The sequence below is a fragment of the Talpa europaea genome (genome assembly GCF_964194135.1).
Source record: "Talpa europaea genome assembly, chromosome: 1".
Classification (NCBI taxonomy): Eukaryota; Metazoa; Chordata; class Mammalia; order Eulipotyphla; family Talpidae; genus Talpa; species Talpa europaea.
In genome coordinates this window covers 33,618,960-33,641,319 of record NC_140073.1, presented here as the reverse complement: position 1 = coordinate 33,641,319, position 22,360 = coordinate 33,618,960, and positions in this window count along the sequence as shown.

Sequence of the window (22,360 nt, the reverse complement as noted above, 5' to 3'; positions counted from 1 at the left end):
AAATCTACTAATTTAAATGCCATTAATGGTATTAACTTAAATACCATTAAATACATTTTTAAAGGTGTTATAACAGTTTTAAATATCAATGCATACAATAAGGCAAAATGACATCCTTTAAAATTATTTCAACTTATAATACAAATTCTAAAGACGATTTTGGGGACTACAGAGGCTTAAGTCTGAAGACAGCTGGAGGAAAACAATAGTAGGAAATATCTGACCTATGCTAAGTGCATCAGTGAATCTTTGCTGAATTTAATTAGCAGCAAATATAAGACTAGAGGCAAGAAGTCCTGCAGGAGAGTGTTGCCATAGTCCATTCACTTTGAAAATTTATTGATGGACTGGTCACTCTGTGCTAGGAACTATACTGTGTTCTGCAGATCAAAGAGTAACCATGGGGTTGACTGACATGCAGAAAGGCAGTCAAGCCTGAACCGCAGGCAGCAGGGTTATGGTTATGGTTTCTGACAAATGGCTTGCATATATGTCTGTGTCTTCTTTCCACATTTTCCTTTAAAAAACAAAAGACTAACTTGTTAAAAGTCTAAGTCCAACACTGAACACTCAACCTCAGACCCTTCTTGAAGTGATTTCATTACCCAATCCCCATTCACCACCAATATTTTAAACAACAAAAATAATACCTGCTTGTTTAAAAAACTCAAATAACACAAAGTGTAAATAGTGAAAAGTCAGATCATCTACCCAATTTCATTTTTGTAAAGCAACCACAGTTCGAGAGGACATAGAGTATAGCCAGAGAGGAAAAAAGTCCAAAGGTGAGGATCCAGAAGCCTGTGTCACCCTGGCCTGGATCCAGATCGCTGCTTGCCCTGAAGGTCTAAAGCTATATGACAAGCTACACACACACTTAACAAACTACAATATTACACCCTTTGTTTTTCCAGCAGCCTCCTGACCACAGGGTCCTGTGAACTTTATCTCTGCTTAGTTGCTGGAGGTCGATTTCTTCCTCCCTGGCCTTACTACCCTCATACCTCACTGCCCCAGGGTTCTGCTAACCTTAGCTCCCATTCATCTCAGTCTTTTCAATGATTAGAAAATTTGAAGGGCCTCCCCAGTGGCGCAGCAGTTGAGCACTGGGCTGCGAACTGCCCGCAGCTTCTGCAGCGCCTGTTTGATCCCGGCCACCGGCAAGGGTCCCACGTGGCGCGCAGGCCTCTCCTGCTGCGCCCGCTGCTCCCCTCAGCAGTGTCCTCCGTCTGTCTGCTTGTTCTGCTCCCTGCTCTGGCTCTGGTGAATTCTCTCACCCTCCCGTGCTTCTGACTGTACCCAGTGCTTGTATAAATAAATAAATAAATCTTAAAAAAGAAAAGAAAAGCAACACTAAATAAATAAATAAATAAATAAAAGAAAACTACTCTTTAAAAAAAAAAAAGAAAATTTGAAAACCCTACTTTTTAATCCAGATGAATCTCTAATTTGTCTAATTGGTAGGTCTCCCTCCACCACCAACACTTCATGCGCTGGGAACTTGACTGAGCTCAGTTCACAAGGGGTGAAGGAGAGAAAGGAGAGTAAGGTAAATCTCAGCCTGCATAGCTTCTGAACACTACTGTTCGGGAAGCTTTTGGAGTTCTTATACCATATTTGTGCTCTCGTTGACCCAAGGCATTCCCGGAGTCCCTGGGCAGCAAAAGAGCTAACAATGATTGCCAGAGAAGCAACCAGCCAATTCATTTCACTCTCCTTTCAATTTTCCCACCTCTGAGATGTTTGACATCTTCTACATGGTGCTGCTAACCCGATGAGACAGACAAATGCCCTCTCCAAGATTATACCACATCTTTCAGTCTGAGTCCTTCAGATTCTGACTGGACACTAAATTAATACTCCCAGTATCTTCCATATTGTAGGTACAGAGAAAGCAGTTGATGAATGAGTGAATGAACTGAGCAAATACTACCTGATTTCTCTATAACTTCCAGCTTTTAAAGACTGTCCCCCCTTTTTTTTTTTTTTATTTTTTACACTTGATCTTAGCCAAAAGGCCGAGAAGCGGTTTATTTATTTATGTACACAAGAACTGGGGTACAGGCCAGAGGTGCAGGGGGTGAAAGGATTCACCAGAGACAGAGTGGGGGGCAGAACAGGCGATGGACTGAAGTACACTGCTGAGGGGAGCAGCGGGTGAGACAGGAGAGGTCTGCTGCACCATGCGGGTGACCTCCCTGGCCGCCATGCGGGTGACCTCCCTGGCCAGGGATCGAACTCATGCTGCAGTGGCAGCAGATAGCTTCATGGTGCTGAGACTTAACCCCTTGCACCACCAGGGAAGCCCCATAAGGACTGTCCCGTTTTAAATATGCTTCCATTCCCTGCCTTGGTTCAGTCTTCAGAATTTTTGACTTGAGCCCTTTACCCAGTGCAGAGGGAGTCTCAACATCATACATTTACCTGCTGTTCCATCACCCCCCAATTTCAGTTTCACCATCACAACCTTAAGAAGGTGAGGGAACGAGGGGCCTCCCTGGTGGGCTAGGAAATTAAGTTTCAGCGCTATCACCACTAAGGCCTGGGTTCAATCCCTGGCCAGGTAACTAACCCACATATGGAGTAGCAGAACTCTCCTGTCTCGCCCACTGCTTCCTCAGCAGTGTATTTCTTTCTTTTTTTTTTTTAATTTTATTTTTATATTCCCCATACAATTGCAACCCCCTTATTTTGACCCCAATCCCTCCTTTCCCCGCCCCCCACCCCCCATAGAGTGTCTCTGATTCATAGTTGTTTGTTGATTTTGATTTTTTTCCTTCTTATAGTTATTCATTTTCCTGGTCCCTTATTTAAGTTTTCTAGATTCCTGCTATGAGTGAGACCATCCGGTATTTTTCTTTTTCTTTCTGGCTTATTTCGCTGAGCATGATCCCTTCCAGCGCCATCCATGTTGCTGCAAATTGCATGTGTTTATCTTTTTTGAATGCTCAGCAGTGTATTTCAATAAATTCCCCTGTTCTGCTCCCCACTCTCTCTCTGGTGAATCCTCTCACCCCCTTCCCTGCACCTCTGGCCTATAGCCCAGTTATTCTATGCATAAGCAAATCTCTAAAAAAAAAAAAAAAAAGAGAGAAAGAAAGGTGAAGGAATGAGACAAGGAGAGCAGGTAGCTGAAAGCCGAACAGTCTAAGCAGAGGGAACTGAGGCAGAGCGTGTCTGGCATGTTTGAGGAACAAGGAGACGTGTGTTGCTGGAGAAAAGTGAAGAGTAAAGAGAACAGTAGAAGAAAGGGTCAGTGGTGGAGGCTGGTTCTTATTAAGCAATTCGTCTTTTACTCAGAGTGAAACAACAGGCTGTGAAAGGGTTCTGAGCAGAGGAGGGACTTGCTCTAACATGCTTCAAAAGAATCCCTCTGGCTCTTGTGTTGAAAATAGACTTGGCGGGGTGGGTGTAAGCAAGGAAACTGTAGGATGCTATGGTAGTAACTCAGGCAAGAAATAACTACAGTGGCTCTGACCAGGATGGTAGCAGTGGAGGTGGTAAGAAGTGTCGGGAGTAGACTCTGGATATATTTGCAAGGCAGAGCCAACAGGATTTCCTGACAGATTAGGTGTGGGAGGTGAGGGTAAAAAGTAACTTATGACTCCCAGGTTTTATTCAGAACAGTGGAAGAATGGCACTCTCATCAACTGAGAAGGCAGGGGCTGCGCGTGAAGCAGTTTGGGAGTATAACCAGATCTTTGGGCTTGGACATGGTGAGCTTAGGTTGTCTTTCAGGTTGGAAACCTGACAACCAAAGGTCATTCAGATGGAAATGTCAAGTAAGCAACATGGCGCAGCAGACCTCTCCTGTCTTGCCTGCTGCTCCCCTCAGCAGTGTATTTCAGTCAATCCACCTATTCTGCTCCCCAGTCCATCTCTGGAGAATCCTCTCACCCCCCACACCTCTGGTCTACACCCCACTTCTTTTTTTTTTTTTTTTTTTTTAGAGGCATGTTTTCTTTCTTTATTTGTTTGTTTGTTTGTTTGTTTATACAAGCACTGGGTACAGTCAGAAGCGCGGGAGGGTGAAAGAATTCACCAGAGCCAGAGCAGGGAGCAGAGCAGGCAGAAGGACCAAAGTACACTGCTGAGGGGAGCAGCCGGCGGCAGGAGAGGTCTGCGTGCCATGTGGGACCCTCCTCGGTGCCCGGGGAGCAGCCGGGGATCGAACCGGCGCCGCAGAGGCTACAGGCAGCTTCGCAACCCAGCGCTCAACCGCTGCGCCACCGGGGAGGCCCCCCAGTTCTTGTATGCATAAATAAATCAATCTTTTTAAAAAAGTAGTAGATTGTACAATCGAATATTTCTATATAATTACCATAGTGCTATAATAACAGTAATGCAAAATGTGTAACATAGGACAGGTGATATTAAAAATAAAAAATTAGTTACTGTGTTAGGTCTATTATTGGAATTATGGGTGGTTTTGTAATGTTTCTTCCTTCACAATTTAAAAAAAAACAAAAACTTGTTTTTGTTTTTGTTTTTTCCTTGAAAGGAATATGGTTTAATTCCCTGGGCACACGGCTGAGGAAAATCCCAGGCAGGTGAAGTCAGCACCCAAGTTCCCCCGGGACGCTCACGTGGTGAGAGAGGGGTCCTGGGCCAGACCTGTGCAGAAGGCTGCCTCAAATTCTGAAACCTAGTGGTAAGTGATGCATAGAGGCTTGCATGACTAATCCGGGGAAAAACTACCAAACAGTTATTTCTATTTAAGCTCAGAGAAATGCAGAAGTAAATCTGCTTAACTTATCTTTAAAACGAAACCGTCTGCGCCCCTGGAGTTTTTCTGTGATTGGGGGAGGGGGCCCTTCCGTTAGGAGGAAGCGTCAAGTCCAAGCCTAGCGACCCACACAGGCGAACCTGACTCCGGGCCTCGGTGTGACTGTCAAGGGTTCTGAAGCCGTCCGCTCCCTGAGTGTTGACTTGAGCCTACCATTTCCTTACCAAACTAAGGTTATGAACTCGTTAATCATAACAGCTATGGGGCATCTTCTCAGAAAAATACATATCAGCCCCCAAATTTGACACAATTTCAAGGTTGTCATGGACCCTCGAAACCTGTTTACTCCTACTCGTCCCTGCACCCACAGATGAACAAATACAATATCTTACCACCGTGCATACAACCCGCATGCAATTTTCCGCGTCTGACTGGGTTGTGTAAAAGAATAAACAGAAGTTTATGTAAAAGAAAGACTGGAATTTGGAGACTTACAAGGGGGCGCCTGCACCTGCAGAGAGGCCCATCACTCCTACCCTGGCGAGAGTCTCTCCCACAAAGTGGCCCTTCCGCTTGCTCCAGGGCCCGGGCACTTGAGGGCCCAGGGCTCGAGACCCGGGACCTCCGAGGCCCTGAGGCCCCCCGCAGAGCCGGCCCCAACTTTTGGGGGAATTTCAGCAGAAAAGCTGCAGCTGCTTGTTGACTCACGTGTGTTTAAGTTTACGCTCCAGTACGACCGGGCTTTCCGGACGTGGCCTGCTAGCGCGTGTTGGAAGCGAGACTCAGCCAGCGGAGCCACCTCCGGGGAGCGCCCCGGGCGGGGAGCCCCTGGCGCCCGGGTGGGGGGGCCGTCACCCCGCCGCGCCCGCTTGAAGCGCGTCCTGCCCGCGAGCGCCCTCTGCTGGCCGCGCCGGGGCGCGCGGGCGCCCGGACCGGGCCGGGGAGCTGACGGCCTTGCAGCTCGAGGGGCGCGCCCGGCGCGGGGATCCTGCTCCCCGCAAGCCCCCACCTCCGGCTGGGCGGTGCCCGGCGTCGGGCTGTGAGGCTCCGTCACCTTTCCCAGCGGCCCGCGGCTTAATGGGGCCACGGCGAGGGCAGGCGCACACAGCAAAGCCCATCCCATCACCCACGACGGCAGGACCCCCCACGCCCCGCTCCAGCTCTCCACTCATCCCCCAGATGCCGCGCTTGGACTTTGAGGAGCAATCCATTGTAGGTGGCCCGGTCTGGGTCAGTGCGGGGCTCACCAGACAACAGTATCTGGCACACAGTAGGTGTGCACATCTGTTGAATAAATGTAATATTTTCTTTTTCGTATTTGAAGCGCGTCTGCTTCAGCAGCACTTCCAACACTGAGCCCCTTCTAGGAGTGGGTACGGTCGGCGATGTGCTGGGAAAGAGCGGACAGCTGGGGAGGCAGGGGAGGAGCATAGGCTGGCCCAGCACCCCGCTCTGGTGACCTGGAAGGTCGGGGCGCAGAGCCTATCCCGCGCAGCACCAGGCTGACTGCAGGAGCAGCGGGCCCCGTGGGGTCGGGGCGGCAGGGAAGTGGAAAGGCGCGAAGGTGGAGGGGACAGTCCCTACTCGATGGTTGGATACAGGCTCAACTTCACTGGGTATTGGAGACATGGATCTGGAAAGCTCGGGTCCCAGGAGACCTGGATAGAAGGAGGGCCTTCAAGTGGACTCCTAGTGCTCCTGCAGGAGCAGAGCGACACATCCACCTGGGCTCGGAGGCCAGATTGCAGGATACAATCTCCCTAGCGGCCCAGCCCCAAGCTTCCCAGTCAGTTGGTGGATGGGGAGTGAGGCAAGATGTTTCTTGCGCACTACTGAGGCTGGGGCTAAGATCGAAACCAAATAGACGCTGAAATCAACTGAAAGGAACGAAGAAATGAAACAGTATATCTATCTATCTCTCTCTCTATCTATCTATCTATCTATCTATATCAGTATCTATATCTATATCTATCTATATATACAAGTGATGTGCATATATGATATATATGAGAGATATATACTGTAACAGCAGAAAATATAACAAGCAGAAAATACCTCAAATGTATAAAAACTTGCTTAAATGTATAAAAGCAATCAAGATACCAATTGCTAGAGAAGGCAAGGATATAATTCACAAGGAGAAATAAATTTAGTCACAGGTACATGAGGAAATGTTCATTATCCTTGATAAACAAATTTTTTTTTAAAGATTTATTTATTTATACGAGATTTATTTATTTATTTACACAAGCACTGGGTACAGTCAGAAGCACGGGAGGGTGAGAGAATTCACCAGAGCCAGAGCAGGGAGCAGAGCAGGCAGAAGGACCGAAGTACACTGCTGAGGGGAGCAGTGGGCGGCAGGAGAAGTCTGCATGCCATGTAGGACCCTCCTCTGGTGGCCGGGGAGCAGCCAGGGATCGAACCGGCGCTGCAGAGGCTGCGGGCAGCTTTGCAACCCAGCGCTCAACCGCTGCGCCACCGGGGAGGCCCGATAAACAAATTTTTAAACTTAAAACATGTCTTGACATTTCATTTGCATCTACTAAAGTAGCAAAAAAAATTTTTAATTGTAATGTATAATGTTAGCAAAGCAGGAAAATAATAATCACAATAACTTCACACAATTCTTTTATTTTTATTAATTTATTTTTTAATTTTTGCATACAAGAGCTGGGGTGTAGGCCAGAGGTGTCAGGGACTGAGAGGACTCACCAGGGAGCAGAACAGGTGGATTTTACTGAAATACACTGCTAAGGGAAGTAATGGGCAAAACAGGAGAGTTGTGCTGTGCCATGTGGGTTAGCTCCCTACCCCACTCAGTTGAGGTATTTTCTGCTTATTATATTTTCTGTTGTTACAGTATATATCTCTCATATATATCATATATGCACATCACTTGTATATATAGATAGATATAGATACTGAGAGAGAGAGAGAGATACTCAGTTTCATTTCTTCATTCCTTTCAGTTGATTTCAGCGTCTGTTTGGTTTAGATCTTAGTCCCAGCCTCAGCAGTGCACAAGAAACATCGTTCTTGCCTCACACCCCATCCACCAACTGAACTGGGAAGCTTGGGGCTAGGCCGCAAAGGAGATTGTATCTTGCAATCTGGCCTCTGAGCCCAAGCCATAGTGGTGACAGCACTGAGACTTAACCCCTAGGCCACCAGGGAGGCCCCATACAACTCTTTAAAAACAATATTGTGACCTTCATTCCTTCAACAGCCTCTGAGTTCATTGTAATGAAGGGGAGCAGACAATAAACAGATACATGACGTAGGTGGTAATAATGCTAAGAAGAAAATTAGAGCAGCTGGTGATGGGACATGCTATTTGAATTCGGTTAGAGCAAAACCTCTCTGATAACATCTAACCAGAGATGTGAACAAAGCAAAGTAGCAAATCTCGTTTGTTAGGAATAATGTTCCAGGTTAAAGGGGAAAGAGTACAGTGACCCTGGGGCAATAGCATGTGACTAGTGGAGAACATGATACCATGATACCTTTTAGCCATGTATTTTAAAAACTGATCTACTTTATATACACATGAAAACAGTGTTGAGCTCATTAAGCTAGAGAGAGTCAAATATCTGTTATTTCCTCTTCACTAAACTAACAAAATCTTAGCCTCAATGGAGGGTGACTTTACAAAAAGATTATTTCACACCATCTTCTCAGAGCTGGAGTGAATAAGATATAAAATGATACTGTTTCATTTTCAGTACCCTTAGTCCTTTTCTAAATAAAGTATTTAAAGATATGAATTAAAGTACTATCACAGTTAAGGGAAAGTGAAAAATAAAGGTCTTAAGTGGGTTTATCCAGTTTTGTGATTTTAAATACTTTCACTATCCTAGTGATTCTCAAACAGATCCCTATCTTGAACTTCTGTCCTGAACTCCAGAATCAAAACAACCCTCTGTCTACTTGACTTCTGCAAATGGATATCAAACACAAATGTCCAAAACTGATCACCTGTTCTCTATGATACCTCCCCCAAATTCACACATGCACACACACCACTTATTTCTGCAACAGTAATTTTTTTTATTTGCTTGGACCAAAAACTTGAAGTCATGCACGAATCCTCTCTTTACTTTTTTAGCAAAATTTTTAAATTTAATCAGAAACATATAGGTCTTTTATTAGAGAATTTATATATATTGGTGAACATGGTCAATGGTCACATCTATGGTTCACATTTTTGGGCCAATCAGAACCAGGCCTCCCTGGTGGCCCAAGGGGTTAAGCACTGCACTATGAAGCAATCCGCAGCCTCTGCAGCACAAGTTGGATCCCGGCCAGGGAGCAACCCACATGGCCCTGCAGACCTCTCCTGTCTCGCCCACTGCTCCCCTCAGCAGTGTATTTCAGTCAGTCTGCCTGTTCTGTTCCCCACTCTGTCTCTGGTGAATCCTCTCACCCCCCGCACCTCTGGCCTGTACCCCAGCTCTTGTATGCATAAATAAATAAATCTTTAAAAAAATCAGAACCAGTAGGATAGATTCTGTCAGCTGGAGGGCCAGGGCTCTCTTCACTACATTGTGAAGTGTCTTGTGTAACCATCTTCTATTGTTAGAATGACAGCTTGTACAAATTTCAAGAAAATAAAAGGTACACGTGAACATTAAGTTCTCCCTCTGCTCTGCAACAGTCTCAACGATTCTCCTCATGAGCTCGGCTTTACAAGATTCTGCTATTTTCCTTGTGTCCAGGGTAGTTTCATCTGTTTTCAGTAGTTCACTCTCTAGTATTCTTCCACATCTGCAGCTTGTCCTTCCTCTCCCTCCACCTCATACAATACTGACAAATCTTGGAGCTTTGTATTGACCTTCCTTTCCAGTGTGATCTCCTTAATTGCTTCAGTCACTCCTGCAGTACTTGTTAAGTATCTAGCCATCCCCCACCACCATCATCCTCAAAGACAGCTTCCAGTTCATCTAAATATTCCATTATTTGCACAGCTCATTAGCATGACACATTTTTGGTGATGAAAAAATGTTTTCCTCTTAGTAGGAAAACCTTCACTTTCAATTCTTCCCCTGTAACCCATTGCCATGTTGGACTGTGGTGGGCCAAAGTGATCTCCAGCTGTCACAAACTCTTCTGGGAATGATAATACCTATTTCCTTAAACTTCCATTACTTGAGGACCAGGGCCAGGTCCTCAGCCACTTCCAGTGCCTTTTCCTTTACCATGTTAATCATGGTCTGTACCTTAGGGTCAGCCCAGGACAGGGCACCCAGGACAGGAGCTGGAAAGTTAGAAAATGTCCCCACTGCAGCTGATTCAGAATAGACACCTGGTCAGTGACACCCAAAGGGACAGGATATGACCAGATGGGGAGGATGGGGGCAAGGGTGACTGACGTCCTCCCTCTCCTTTAAAAACTGGATGGAGGGCCTCCCTGGTGGCGCAAGAGGGTAAGACGCAACCTATGAAGCTATCCACAGCCACTGCAGCAACCCACATGGTACAGCAGACCTCTCCTGACTCACCCGCTGCTCCCCTCAGCGGTATATTTCCGTCGATCTGCCTGTTCTGTTCCCCGCTCTGTCTCTGGTGAATCCTCTCACCCCCCTCCCCCCGCACCTCTGGCCTGCACCCCAGTCCTTGTATGCATAAATAAATAAATCTTAAAAAATATATAAAAAAATTAAAACTGGATCTAGTCATGTTGGTCCTTTACTTAAAAACTACCTTTGCCTTCCCATCCATGAGATATAAAAGTTGATGTGCTCACTGTGCCCTAAAAGCTCCCTGACTTCCTCCACTACTACGCTCCCCTTCTCTCACTCTTCTCTTCACACTGGCCTCTGGGCTGTTCCTGAGATACGCCAGGCACATGTTCATCTCACAGACTTTGGACTTGTTCCCTTTGCCAGGAATGCTTTGCCCCTCCATGGTCCATTTCTCACTTTCTTCAGATCTTTACTCAAAAGCCAAAGCAACTTTCTCCTTTAACCAAGCAAACCAATAACTCCCTGCTTTGACTTTTCTACTTTAGCGATATCTAAAATTATTAGATATGTATATATACACACATGTGTGTGCATATGTGTATATATGCATGGGTGTATATACATGTGTGCATATGTGCGGGTACATATGTGTGTGCATGAGTGTGTATATGTGTATGCATATACATATGTGTAATCACTTGTTTTCTTTATTGTCTGTATCTCTCTGAGGGCAGGAGGTGTTGTCTGTTTTGTTCACAGACCAAACCCCCAGTGCTCAGAACTGGACTGCCATGAGGTAGGCACTTGATAAATATTCGCTGAATAAATGAGTGGAGGAAGGCAAAAACAGATCATCACAATATGGTCAAAATCAGAGACTAGGGGAAACATTTTCATTAATAGCAAACTAAAGAAGATTACTAAAATACAGACTGAGAGTGCAAAAGATTCTGTGAAATAGAAATAAGTTTCTGGGTCACCAGGATAGCGAGGGGAGGCCAAATACTCTGACAGAGAAGAGTGGCCCCTCCCTAGCTCATCACTTCTATCCAGCTGGTCCCCAGGGTCATCATCCTCTGCCTGGTAAGAACCCCAGAATTGGTGCCATGTCCTGCACAGCCTTGGCCCAGAAGTTGAAGTGGAATTGCTGATGGGACGAAGGAATACCTAAAATATGTTTCTCTCAGCTGGGATGCTGTCAGGTAAGGGGCAGTAACAGAAAACTGAAATCAAACTGATTTAAATAATGAAAAGCCTGTTTTGTCTCAGAGACAATGAGGACTGACCAATGGCTGGACTCAAAACTTCCTGGCATCTTCAAGGGCTTTGTTTCTCTGCACTCAATCAACTCTGCCCTCTCTGCGTTGTGTTGTCCATAAGCTGTTTCTCCTCATGGAGGCAGAACTGACGGCAATTTTTTTTAAGATTTATTTTATTTATTTATGCATATGAGAACTGGGGTGTAGGCCAGAGATGTGGTATGGGGTGAGGGGTGAGAGGATTCATCAGAGACAGAGTGGGGAGCAGAACACGCAGATCTACTGAAATACACTGCTGAGGGGAGCAGAGGGAGAGACTGGAGAGGTCTGCTGCGCCATGTGGTTTAGCTTCCTGGCCAGTGGGTTGAACTAAGGCTGCAAGTGGCTGGTGATAGCTTGATAGCGCTGAGACATTAACCCCTGTGCCACCAGGGAGGCCCTGACTATAATTTGTTTAGATTATACAGTCAACTTTTTTTTTTTTTTTTTTTTTTTTTTGTGGGACCCTCGCCAGTGGCCGGGGATCAAACTGGTGCTGCAGAGGCTGCGGGCAGCCTCACAACCCAGCACTCAACCGCTGCGCCACCAGGGGAGGCCTGATTTTACAGTTAACTTTTGAACATGGGGTTGAACTGAGCAGTTCTATTTGTACACAGATTTTTTTCAATAAATATATTGAAAAACATGTTGGAAATTTTTGAAACTATATGAAAAAATTCCCAGATGAATGGCATAGCCTAGAATTATAAAAAAAAAAAAAGCATGTTGTGACGGCATAAAAGATTAGGTAATAGTCTATTATTTACTACCATAAAGTACACAAAAATCTGTTATTAAAAAATTAAAATTTATCAAAACCTACACACATGAACAGCCCAGAAAATATAAACAAATGTAAAGATGCAGTATTAAATCATAGCTTTATAAAATTAACTGTAGCGCATACTGTACTACTATAATCATTTGTAGCAACTTCCTGTTTCTAATTGTGGTGAATTCAAGTGTTGCAAATGAATTGTGCATCATGGTAAAAAGTGATTTCTGGAGGTTTCTTGAGTATTTTCCATCACTTTTAGTATACAAATATAAAACACATAGCATATAAAACATGCCTTAGTCAACTATGTGATCTGTAAGACTTCCATCAACAGCAAACTATTAGCTTTGGGGGAGTCAAATTTATATATGCAAATTTTCAACCTTGTGAGGGCTTGCACACTTCACCCTCCATAACAGATTACTGAACTTCAACACAATTGAGCCAATGTCTGTGATGTGCCCACTGACCTCCCCCAATCAGCCCTGCAGCCAGGGAGTAAGGCAGCACAGGTAGTAAGACAGAGCTGGCTTAGGTCCTTTCCTGAATCCATCACTGAAAGGGGGGATGGAGTTTCTCTAACTGGTTCAGGACACAGTGCTGGGACTGGAAGTAAAGAAAATTCTACCTCAAGCTCAAGGTTCATTCCCATGAAGAGAGGGTAGGAAATCAGTCATAGAATCCATGATGAAGGCACTTCCACCCAGGGTTGGGGGTCCAATTTCTATTGTAGCTCAGGTCAAATTATACACCCAGACACCAGGACCAGACCCTTCGGAGGCTGCCAAACTCCTACCACATCATCAGCCCTACTGTCTGCTCCTTTATCAGGTCAGTTCTAGGCACTCTCCCTTCCGTGCCTTCTAAAACTCTCCTGCTCCCCGTGTCCCTGGTGCTGCCTGGGACCCTGCGCCTGAACCTTCAGCATTGCTGCCTCCCCACCACCCCAGCCCACCCCAGCCCACCCCACTGTGCCCCTTCCTATCTCCTGGTTCCTGAAGCCAAGTGGCCCCAGCTGACATGGGACTGGGGGCTGGTGGCGGAAGGCAGGGTTGTGCTTTGTTATTTTTTTTTTAAAGATTTATTTATTTATGCATACAAGAGCTGGGGTGTAGGTCAGAGGTGTGGGGGGGTGAGAGGATTCACCAGAGACAGAGTGGGGAACGGAACAAGGCCTCAGTTTGCAAAGTACGGAGGGCACTTCAGCCAGTCTCCTTTTGGTCCCTGGTCACAGTCCTCCCTTGTCCTCCTCTCTCCATCACCCCAGGCTAATCCCTAAAATGCAAGTCAGTCCAGAAACCTGGTATTTCCTACACTCTTGGGCTAATGCTGCCCTCTGCCCTTCCTATAATTACTCCCAACTTTCTGAACCTATGTCACCCAGAAAGTTTGTTCATTTCCTGAAAGGACCTCACACTACCTTCTGCCTTAGCCGAAACCTGACTGCGGGCATGGCTTCCCTTGCTAAGCTCCTGAGAGAGGGCATGCCATTTCCTGCGTACTGTGGGACAAGGAGGAGAGGGTCAGCCTCCTCCCTCCCCTCACAGCCTCTCTGCTTCAAGGCTCTATACCTTGGCATTCTCTTATGCCTACCTCCCAGCATTCCCTGAGGACTTAGGTTTCTCCCTGGCAGTCTTCCCAGGGGAAATATTGCCAGCAAGCTGGATGACTTAGGGTCTTGAAGTATCTACGCGGAGAACACATTCTACATCTTAACCTTAAAGTCGCTGACTCCCTCGTCTCCCGTGACCTTTGCCCTTTTTACTGCTTGGGCCACTCATCCCCTTGGCCACACTTGTTATCTCGCCATTGAACCTTATCATCCCCCAGAAGTGCTGCACTCTCTGACGAAATCCCTTTCTCCAAACATAGACACCTATTCTTGCAGCCCTCCCTTCCTTATCTCACTCTGTCCTCTGCCCCTTATCCTTCCATCTTCTTGTCAGCACATACTCCTGAGTAGTCATGGGGAAAATCCCACTCCCTTGTGAACCGGTGCCAGGTCTGCAGTTTCAACCCAGATGTCTGGATTCTCTCTCTACTACACCACCAAACCCGCTCTTTCCAGTGTCACCAGAGACTAAACCAGAGAAACACTTAAGTCCTTATCTTACGAGTCCTCTTCTGTACATGGACTACTTCTTCATTCTTGAGATTCTCTTCTCCTGAGGCTACTGAGATACCACTCACTCCTGATTTTCTTCTTTCTCCCTGCCTGTATTTTCTCGTGCTTTCTCCTTGGCTCCTCCCTCCCCTGGCAGCCCTCTCACCATCAATCCCACAAATGCTGCTGTTCCCAGGGTTCTGTCAAGGCTTGCTTTTCCTCTCATTTTACAAAATCTTCTCAGATGATCTCACCCTCATCCAAGATTTCAGTAACTATTCAAATGCCAATAATGCCCAAGTCTAAATCTTGGGGCTTGATGTATAGCTGATAGCCCGTTGGATAATACCAACAGTCTGCCCCGCAGGGACCTTAAACTCACCATGTCCAAAACTGAACTTTCTATTCTGTAGCTTGAACTCCCCTTTCTCTTGGTGAAAACGCTACGCCCTGTGTCAAATGGCAGTCTATGTTAGGACTGTCAGATGCTGTCTCTCCCCTGGACGAAAAAGGAAACTTGAACAGTACTCATTCTTACAAATTCAGCAAGCATTACAAAGTCCCAAACATTCCTTTTATTCAGCAAGTGAGTGAATGTAAAAGTAATTATAATCCTGTTTCCCCCTTAAAGTTCTGAGCTGCTCAACCATGAATTCTCCCACAGATGATTTTGGGAGGAAATACTATGCCTTGGCCAGCTGCCTGTCTTGGATTGGCAGTTAACATGAGTCATGGAGAACGGTCCAGGTCAGTGGGTGCTGTGCATTTGTCTGCATGCTTTGTTTATTACAGATATAACGCTTTTTTGAGAACAGGTTGAATCATCTGTAAAGCTAAAAATAGGTGTCAGCTGAGGTCACTCCAGTTTCTGGGTCTCATATCCTCTCCTGAACTGTGGGCTCTCAGAGACAGGTATCAGGGCTTACATAAGGGTACTGAAAGTTTCCTAGAAAGACAGATGCCAACGCTGGTAACGGGGCTTCCAAAACTGACCTGTGGTCATTGGATCAAAGGGTGCAGAGAAATGTGAAGTCTGGTGATAAACAAAGAATAATGGGGCCTTTCTGGCGGCGCAAGGGGTTAAGCACAGCACTGTGAAGCTATCCTCAGCCTCTGCAGCACAAGTTCGATCCCTGGCCAGCCAGGGAGCTACCCATATGGTGCAGCAGACCTCTCCTGTCTCGCCCACTGCTCCCTCAGCAGTGTATCTCAGTCAGTCTGCCTGTTCTGTTCCCTACTCTGTCTCTGGTGAATCCTCTCACCCCTCTCATCTCTGGCCTTTACCCCAGTTCTTGTATGCATAAATAAATAAATATTTTTAAAAAATAACAAAGCACAGCCCTGCCCTCCACCACCAGCCCCCAGTCCCATGTCAGCTGGGACCACTCGGCTTCAGGAACCAGGAGATAGAAAGGGGCATGGTGGGGTGGGGTGGAGTGGGGGGGGGTTGGGGGGAGGCAGCAATGCTGAAGGTTCAGGCGCAGGGGCCCAGGCAGCACCAGGGACACTGGGAACAGGAGAGTTTTGGAAGGGACAGAAGGGAGAGTGCCTAGAACTGACCTGATGAAGGAGCATACAGTGGGGCCGATGTTATGGTAGGAGCAGCTGTGCGGGGCACTTGCCAGGAAAAGACGGGGCTCAGAAGAGACCCAAGTTGCGATGGTGATTGAAGTTCTCTCCTTTTCCTCCAAGAGTTGTTATGACTTCTATTCCTGGAACACCAAAGCCTAGGACCTCTAATACACTTTTCTTTCATTTGCTCGTTCATCATTATTTTCAACTCTTCTCTGAGCAAGAATGAAGAGAAATCCACATTTCTCAGGAGTTTCTCACAGAATTGAGACCCAAAAATGGAAAACATGAACTAGGCAAAGTGAGACTGAATTCCCACAAAAAGGGCCAGCTTTCTTCCCTCCAATGCATTTGATATGTTCTCAGCATTCTGCTATGCCACACAGTCTCATTCCTCTGGGCATTATTCATTGTAATCCCTCTTCCTAGGAAACCCTCTACCTCTTCCATTTAGCAAGCTCTTATTCATTTTTCAAGACCTGGATGAAGAGTTACCTCTTCTGGGAACAGCAACATCTACCCCTTTATCCTCTGGATTAATCGTCCCATACTGATCTAAGCATTCTCTAAAAGAGCACTGATTTTACTATATAGGGTTAGTTGTTTCTGTCTAATACCTCCACATAACTGCAGGCAATGGAGAGGATTAGCATGTTTATATTTGTATTTCAGTACCTAGCACTAGCCAGTAGCCCCTAGTACAGTAAGGTTCTCAAAATACATGTTGATTGAAAAAGTAAACCAAAGTGACACATAAAAACTAAACTTTGCTGGTAATCATAAGGGAAGAGGTTTAGGGAGTGAGCAAATAGGGTGAAGAGGGTTAGTTGATTAGTGGTGGATAGAAACTATGCTTTTGCAAGAAGAGATCATAAGGTATCATATACAGATGTTGAACTATAAGTCTATATACACCTGAAACCTATATATAATTGTAAAACAATATGACTTCAATAAAAATTTCGAAAGAGAAAATGAATGAAAAATGCAGTCAACAAGTAAATATGTGCAATTCCACTCTATATTTCAGATCATTCAAAGTCAGAGCCAGGACTCTATTTTGGAAGCACCTCTAGGTCCTCTGTCTTCCCCGACTTTAGTATTTGTCACATCCCCTCAGAATAAAGAGGCTTAAAATACCACCTTTCCTCAAATTCATACCCCAAATATTAATTCAAGAGTCCTCATTGCCTTTTCTCAAGGTTCTTTCTTCAAGAACAGCATCTTTGATAGCTATAGCCCTATGACATGGCAGACAAGAAAGCAAACTCTGCTTTATAATTATTGTCCAAGCCACCAGGTTGTGTAAGTCTCTTTAGCTGTTAGTGGAACTGTGTGGTACCTAATTCTGTTCAACAGAGGTCAGATCTGCAGGCAGAATTCTTTCTGGCTCTGCATAAAATAGCCTCTAGAAAATTGGTGTTAATTCCACAAGTGATTAGGAAAATGAGGATGGTTAAGAGGAAGTGCTGAAGAATCTGCTGCTGTCACACCCTAGTCTTGTCATAGTAGGAGGCTCAACAAAGGGGTTAATCTGGAAACCCCAGGATATATGGATACATTTCTCAGTCATACAATTCCTAGTATATTTAATTCCTGCATTAGAATTCCAGTTTGGAGAAATACTTTGCGTCAGTCAAGTGCAAGTAACAAATTTAATTCAAAGTAGCTTTGGCCAGGAAAAGGAATATATACACAGATATGGAATCAAGCAAAGACTGACTTTCGGATCTGATACACTGTCAGACCCTACTCTCCTTCTTTCTCTCCTCCTTCTATGTTGGTTTATTCTCTTCTCCTATAGATAGGTTTTTTTCAGGCCATGGAAATCTTGGTTTTCCCATCTTTGCTAACACAGCCAATGGAGCATCTACAAAGGTCCAGGAAAAAGTCCATTTTGCCCAGTCCAGATTATATCTATGCCCCTGTTTCCAAATGAATGCTCTCCATCATCAGAAACGTGGGGGAGCACAGGCTCCATCACTGGACACATCTTTGAAAATCAGGTGACTTTCCTAATTTATATTGACTGCATATATTTATAACTTCAAATATTTTCAAAGTTAGTTTTTCTGACTACAAAATAGTCACATTATTTAAAATATAGAAATTCAGGGAAGAAAGAGGAGTGGAATATGTCCCATAATCCCAGCATCCTAATGGCAGCCATTGTTAACTTCCCTTGCTTTTATTTAATGTTTACATTTTTAAATCCCCTACAGACATTTTACTTCCTGATTTTGTTCACTTTAACATAACACGTTCATTTCTCCAAGTTATAAAACTTCCTTGGAACAGTCCTTTAAACATCTGTATAGTATATTCTGAAATTTTTAAACTGTCTCATTCCGTAGGAAAAAAAGTAGAGTAGTGAGACAGGATTCCATCTGCAGTGCCACTGTCCTGAGTCCTTTCAGTTCTTGGGACTTTCTTGTGTCCTCAGAGGCCATTAGACTGAAATCCCTCCCCCCATTTCTTGCATTCTCCAAACACCTCCAAACTTGCCTCATTCACACACTCTTCCTCTCTTCAAAGTTCAGAGGATTTGCTGTGCATTTGGCTAGTTCAAATACTTCAGGTTTGAATCCTGACACTTGTAGCTTTCTAATCCATGAATTGGGTTTATGTTTCTAAAGATTAGTGTAAAATGGGAATTTTGTCAGAGTTCTTATGAGGATTAAATGACATTATGTAAAATACTTAGCACATGATAGGTGATCGATAAATAGCAAAAACAGCAAAACCCAAAGGTTCCGCTCTTGCTATAGCCCTTCTTTTCCAACCATATTTCCTGAAAATGATTCATATCTGCTGTCTCTATTTGCTCATATCCCATTTATACCCAACTCACTGTAGCCGGACTTTTGTTCCCACTCTCCTGACACTGCTCACCAAAGCTTTCCTAGTGAACCCTAGATGCCTTCATGGAGCTTTGAGTCACTTAATACTCTTTTGCTGTCACAGTTAATCAATTTCTCCTTCAAACTTCTCTGTTAGTTGCCATGTCACCAGAATCTTCCCAATTTTCCCAGTTCCCAGACTGCTCCTTCTTACTCTCCTTTACTGCTTGCATTCTGTCCTTTAATTGATATTTGTCAACTTTCATATATCTGGAAAAAAGCTGATCCTTTGCAGTGAGATCTGAGTTAGAATTCTGGCTCTCCTATTTACTACACTGGTTTCCTAAACTTTGAATTTATCTGATCTTCTGTAGTCTCATCTGCAAAAAGATGACCCTTCTCCTGCATACTAATCCTGAATGGAGTCATTGTAGAATGAACCTTATTCCCCATCAGCATAATGGATTAGTAGGCATTTATAAATAGTAATTCCAGGCCTGGAAACCCATTTCTTAGCATAAGAATGTCAAAACTTAAATAATGTGCTCATGAAAATATTTATTAGCCATATAAAAATAAACAATATTAACTATTATAAAAGTGTTCCTTTAGGGTATTTTTCTTCATGGCCTAGTCTGGTCAAGATTTTCTAGACTCTGTCTAATGAAGTTAGGACAAACATGACGTCTTTCCCTGGCACATCTTCCTTGGATATACTTAGTTTTTCTTACTTCAGACATCTTTGAAAATTAGGGTTATTGAAAATTGGGCATTGAAAATATGGGTCATCTGCCACACAGAAAAATATTCAATGATGTTCAAATAAATGCCTCTTAAAATTTTTGAAAGTTAAGTGTTGAGATAGCTTGAATGATGTTTTACTCTTCCATTTTTATAAAAACCTACTTTGCTGAGCTTCTAAAAAACTTCCAACACAACCAAAATTTGCAAGAGAAACTTCTTGATCTACTTACTTTTCAATGTCAGTGTTTCAAGCATGCTTTTTTTAGTTTTATAAGTGCCCTCACAATATGAAATAGGCAGTTCTCCCCAAATTCCTAGTTCCAGGCTTCACTTGTGATTTTCACAATATCCAAAACACTTCCAAAATTATTTTTGATTCATCTTCTTGTTGATTGCTTTAATTAGCCTTTAAATTAGCTTTAATTGGCCTTAAAATTTCCACAAAAATACCTCAAGGATGCAACAACTTATATGATCTGTTGACTAGTCAGTGAGATGCTTTGAAGAGATGAATTGTGGCTGGGAGGGAGGTGAGTAGCAACTACTCTAATGCCAGGAAGCTGCTGCTTAAGAATTAGGGAGACATCCTAAGGCTTTAACTGTTATCACTATTTTATTTAAATGCCATTATTTCTGAACTTCCAGAACAAAGTTGACTGAAAAAAATCAAAGCTTGAAAATCAGCTCTTCAAAAGACATTGCTCATTAGAACTACTCTTGGATTATTGGCAAAATAAAGTTTCCAATTTGCAGTCAACTGCAACAAGTCACTCCTCCAATGCTCCAGTATTACATTTGTCGTTTTCCCCCAATCCTGACGTTACACTGACAAGTTCTCTGTTGTAAAAACAAACTGTTCAATATACACTGCTCCCATTTAATTAAGTCCCTATCCCCTGGTTTCTACTCAGAGCAAAGTCCCAGTCCCTGTCCTTCTCTTTCCCTGTGTTAATGATAGTGGCTTTGAAACCAGTCTGAATTTCATTCTCCAGGTCCATTTTCTAATCTGCCACCATCATCTCCCCATATGTAAATGCCCTTTGAGCCATCACCATACCTTGCAGAGTCACTCTAATATAGCACTTTCCACATTCTGCCATTGCATGTTTACATGGGGCCCCTCTATTTTATGCTGAAACCCTATAGCAATGACTATTTTTTACCGATCTACCAGTTAGCACATGAAAGGCACTCAAGTATCTTGTGTTAAATATAAGCCAAACTCATCAGCTCTGTTAGCTTCAGAATTCCCTCTTTGGATACCACAATTTTCCTTAAATATTCTTGGATGAAATGCCAAAAAGTTACTGTGAAATCTTGATGAAAAACACGATTTTTTTTCTTTGAAGCTAGTGCACTAGGAATATGAACCTTAATGACTTAAAGTGACTAATTAACAATGATTTTCAATTTTGTCTTCAGTGGCTTCTGAAATGTGTTACCTGCTCCAGCTTATGCAACTTGTTAGGTTTTCTATTGCCCACACGCATCAGCTTTTATAAAAGTTAATTTATTTGTCTGCAACAATTCCTCTCAGACCTCTAAGATGTGCTCTTTAAGGGGCCAGACTTAAAAGCGAAGATAATCTTGTTAGAAATGTTTATAGCAGAAATAGACCATAATCAAGAAAAATAACAAGCCCATGACCAAAAAGCACAAGGATCTTGCGACATGTTTTTATCTAAGGGTTGTTACTCCTTAGCCTCTGGTTCTATCTACATCAGAAAAAGATGTCAGGTAGAATTAGTTAGCACTGTTTAAATTTGCACTCTCAATTCTTAAAAGCCAGCCTAGTTTAGTGAGTTGAAATCCTCCCCACATTAAAGCTCTCTTTTGCAACTCAGTTCAAATTAGAAAGTTTGAGTCCTATTATGCTTAAAGATCTAAAGCTATTTTAAACAACTTATTACATTTCTAGATCAGCTGTGTAATGTACAATGTGATTTAAAAACATTAAATATTTATAATACCAAATAAAAGCAATTCAAGATTAATAGGAAAATTTTTCTTGAATCCTGATTATGTAACTAATGTAGACTAAAAGCTCATCATCAGATAATCGATGTTTTTTATAGTCTATCAGAAATGTGCCCTCTGCTTTTGGTACTTTACATACATTATATTCTACATTTTATAATGTAGTGATAATAGAGATAAAATAGTATAAAACAGGCACCACAAAGTACATTAGACAATTAAGGTAAGCTCAGAGTGACTTTTAATATGCCAATCAATGTTAATAAAACACAAGTCAAACAGACAAGTGCAAACATGTTTTAAACCAAAATTAATAGGAAAACAAACAATAGACAAATCCTTTTTTTTTTAATCCACATCTGTTAGCCAGTGTTATTAGTCAAATGGCTAAACACAGATAAAGTATTTTGGAAAAGCTTGGAATAGTCAGAAGTCATTCTGGCATTTCAAACAGCTATGTACAGTATCACCAAGATTAGTTTATATGCAGAAATATTGAACAGAAACTGGGTAAGACATTTAAAAACAAACTAACAATACAATCAAGTACAAAACTTGGGAGAAGGGAGGAAACAGTTTTAAAAAGTCAGGAAAGTGTATTATCAGAAAAAATTACAAAACCAGTAATATTTATACTACATTAATACAGCATTTCAAAGGAGGGAAAGGTGCATGTCTCCAATGCACTAGCTTCAAAGTTCAAAGGGGAAAAAAGGGTTAATAGCTGCTGAAGCAGCTATATATTTCACATAATTGTTTTAAAAAAAAAGCCTATTAACAACGATGATTGTTTAATGCTACAATTTTACAGCAAAGACAAAACTAAAATAGCAGCAAATTCACAAGGCAATACTTC